General features: G+C 42.6%; 1 non-coding gene across 1 annotated transcript; it reads left to right on the top strand.

Moving 5' to 3' along the window:
* Positions 1 to 2,937: 2,937 nt before the first annotated feature.
* On the top strand, positions 2,938 to 3,056 carry LOC129772017 (5S ribosomal RNA). The gene has a single exon (XR_008742534.1). It is a non-coding gene; the product is annotated as a 5S ribosomal RNA (ribosomal RNA).
* The last annotated feature ends 1,097 nt before the right edge of the window (positions 3,057 to 4,153 follow it).

Here is a 4,153-nt window from a genome sequence, read left to right as displayed (position 1 = left end):
GTAAAGGGACGAATGATTGTCTCGCGCTGCTATCTTCTGAAATCCAAATCGCATTTGCTCGCAAAGAACAAATGGCTTCCGTTTTTCTCGATATCAAAGGGGCATTTGATTCAGTTTCCATGGAAATTCTCTCAGAGAAGCTTCATAATCGTGGACTTTCACCAATTCTGAATAATTTCCTGTACAATTTACTGTCAGAAAAGCACATGAATTTCTCTCATGGCAACTCAAAATCTTCTCGTTACAGTTTTATGGGCCTACCGCAAGGCTCCTGCCTAAGCCCCCTCTTGTACAGTTTTTACGTCAATGATATGGATGATTGTCTAACTAGAGACAGCACGCTGAGACAACTTGCAGACGATGGAGTTATTTCCATCACGGGTACTAATCCCGTCGCTCTGCAAAAGTCGTTGCAAGATACCATGAACAATCTGTTCACGTGGGCCCTCAAGCTGGGTATCGAATTCTCTACGGAGAAAACTGAAATGGTCGTTTTTTCTAGGAAGCACGAACCCTCCCAATTCCAGCTTCACCTATCCGGCAAAACGATCCAACACTCTATGTTTTTCAAATACCTGGGTGTATATTTTGATTCTAAGTGTACCTGGGGGAGACACATTGCGTATTTGAAAATGCCAGCAAAGAATCAATTTTCTCCAAACAATTACCGGAACATGGTGGGGTGCCCATCCAGGAGACCTCATTCAGTTGTACAAAACAACGATATTGTCAGTGTTAGAATATGGCAGTTTTTGCTTCCGATCAGCTGCCAGGATTCATATTCTCAAGCTGGAGAGAATACAATATCGTTGCTTGCGTATAGCCATGGGGTGTTTGCGTTCGACACATACGATGAGTCTCGAAGTTTTGGCAGGAGTACCCCCGCTTACTTTTCGGTTCACAGAATTATCCTACAGATTTCTCATCCGTTGCAAGATCATGAATCCATTGGTGATTGATAACTTCGAAAATCTACTCCAACTGACTCCTCAGTCAAGTTTTATGTCTTTATACCATGAGTACCTTACCCACGACGTGCACCCTTCACCAGGCATCTCCAACCAAGTTTGCTTCCCATACTTTTGCAATTCCTCTGTCATTTTTGATCTGTCCATGCGACAAAAAATCCATGGAATACCAGATCACCTACGCTCCAATGTTATTCCGTCGATATTTTCGGAAAAATATGGGAAAGTTGGATCTGATAAAATGTTCTTTACTGACGGTTCATACATAAACGGGTCCACTGGCTTCGGCATCTTCAATGAAAATTCCAGTGCCTCTTTCAAACTCAAAGATCCTTGTTCCGTGTATGTCGCAGAAATGGGTGCGATATACTATGCTCTAGGGATCATTGAAACACTGCCCATCGACCATTATTTTATTTTTTCAGACAGTCTCAGCTCAATAGAGGCAATCCGCTCAATGAAAGTTGATAAACGCTCATCTTATTTCCTAACAAGAATAAGACATCTATTGAGTGTTTTGGTCGAAAAATTATTTAAGATTACCTTAGCATGGGTTCCCTCTCATTGCTCGATTCCGGGGAATGAGAAAGCGGACTCGCTAGCTAAGGTGGGCGCTTCAGAAGGCACACTTTTTGAAAGGCAAATTGCCTATAATGAATTTTTTCACATTCCTCGTCAGGACACACTCGTTAGTTGGCAGCGCATGTGGAGTGAAGATGAGTTCGGTCGTTGGTTACACACGATTATCCCTAAGGTTTCGACGAGTGCTTGGTTTAAGGGATTGAATGTAGGTCGTGATTTCATTCGCGTGATACCTCGGCTCATGTCCAATCACTACAACCTAAACGCGCATCTCTATCGCATTGGGCTCGCTGCAAACAATCTTTGTGATTGTGGCGATGGCTACCACGACATCGAGCATGTTGTCTGGTCGTGTATCCGGTTCCATGCTGCTCGCTCTCAGCTCTCTAGAGCACTGAGAGCAAAAGGCAGACAATCGGATATCCCCGTCCGGGATATCTTAGGTAGCCGGGATCCTGATCTTCTGCTTCATCTATACCTGTTCCTCAGAAACGCCGATGTTTAATGATGTTTCCTTCGTTGTGTCCCCGTTTCATATCCCTCCTAGCGATCGATAAACTTTTACTTAGTCGCAGCAATACATACACACACTCTTTACAGATGCACGGGCCAAAAGTTGTGCAGTCCACTGATCATTCAACAAGAGCCAAAGGTTGTACCGCTCATGACAACTCTACACGAACTGATGATTGCGCCGGCTAGTGACCATTCTATCCTGGATTCCTCGAGTCGAGAAAGACGCACCACGCTAGATATGGGGTACAGACTAGGGAGCGTTGCTGATTAATGGTCAGCTGCATCCCAATAGGAAGTAGCCCGTGTCGGGCACACGTATAGAGCATCGAAGACTGCAACATACCAATTATGAGAACACTTGTAATACTAACCTCGAGCCAACCGCGAGTAATCGGTTACATATTACTAACATAGTTGTAAGACAAAATATGTCAAAATATTGGACTCCCGGCCCCGTCAGGCTAACGCCACATGTGCCTTAATAAAAAATATATTTTGGGGAAAAAAAAAAAGGAAAAGAAGAAGAACGAAGGGGAATATTTGCCTAGAGTATAAACAGTGGATGACGTGCTCCCGTGACCGAGTGGTTAGCGTCATAACTAACATGCCGGGTGTTCGGGTTCGATTCCCGTTCTGGTCGGGGGAATTTTTCGTCAAAGAAATTTCCTCCGACTTGCACTGTGATCACGCGTATTCTAGAGCTTGCCACTCAGAATGCATTCAAGGCGTGCTATTTGGCATAAAAATCTCAACTAAGTACTAATAAAAATGACGCAAGTAATACTACGTTGAGACGGCGAAGTTCCTCTAGGAACGTAAGTGCCATTGAAGAAGAAGAAGATAAACAGTGGATCTTGCTGAGGCAAACTTTGTCAACGATCATATCATGTTGAAAACACCGGTTCTTATCCGATCACCGAAGTTAAGCAACATCGGGCGCGATCAGTACTTAGATGGGTGACCGCTTGGGAACGTCGCGTGTCGTTTGCATCTTCTTTTCAGAGGCGAATGAACCGCAAAGTTTAAAGCCTCTCAAAAATAAAGAATGGAAAAGCAAACTTCATTCTTCGTGACGACACAGACTGGACAACACCGTTGCTGGGCGAGCTGGACGGCGAGGGATCGAATGGTTTTCTCAAGGCAATGGGGGTGGAGGAGTAATATGAATAAAGAGTAGAGTTTCCTAAGGGCATTTTTGAAGGCTAGAGACTATGTCTTTGTTTCGGACTGAGCTGTGAACGCGACCAAATGACTCACTCGCTGATGTCTCTGGCATTGCAATCATTGTATCAAACTGACGCCATTGCATTAATGTTTTGAGCTACACAAATGTGTGGAGAAGCATCAAGCTAGGCTATCGTCAGCTCACCAAGAAAATAAATGTTTTGTAATTTTGTCAGTGATTTGGTTTCGCATGACGGTAGGAAAACTCTCCCCACAATGGATGACAGCTAAGCTAATATAGACTGGCAATATTAACAGAAAGGGCTTCTGTTGAGAAGCAAAGAGGTACATATGAAGTGGAGCAGTAGGCAGAGTATATTTGTATTGGTAAACAAAATATTGTGTCGTTATTATTTGAATTCAATATGGAATGGAAGAAACGAAACAATATTTAAATAACTCACAATTTTATGAGGTCATGAGCCTAAATGTTCAAGAAATCTTGTAATTGATTGTTTTTTAATAGATGATAATTGTATTGTGACTTCCTTCCATCATTTAAGGAGCAAAAACGTCCAGAAAACAGTCGTATTCTTAGTCCTCGGAAATAGCAGAATTATCAATTAAATGTTGCTTGATTGTAAACCTCAATTTTTCCACATAAACCGGTACTGGGAGCCTTTAATACATCACCATATGTTTCTATGAAGGTGGGAGAATGAAAATGACACACAAAAATATCACTTTTATTCATCTTTTCCGACATCATTTCTCAAATATCAACTGCTCACTGTCACATTATACGCATATTCAGGCACATGGAAGGCAATTGAATGCAAACATAAATATAGACGCCACAATGTGAAAAGTAGCTATGGTAGCGCGTGCTATCACGCACACTACGCTCGCAAATTCTGCCATCT

This window comes from Toxorhynchites rutilus, chromosome 2, assembly GCF_029784135.1.
Source record: "Toxorhynchites rutilus septentrionalis strain SRP chromosome 2, ASM2978413v1, whole genome shotgun sequence".
Lineage (NCBI taxonomy): Eukaryota > Metazoa > Arthropoda > Insecta > Diptera > Culicidae > Toxorhynchites > Toxorhynchites rutilus.
This window is presented reverse-complemented; position numbering and strand designations above follow the sequence as displayed.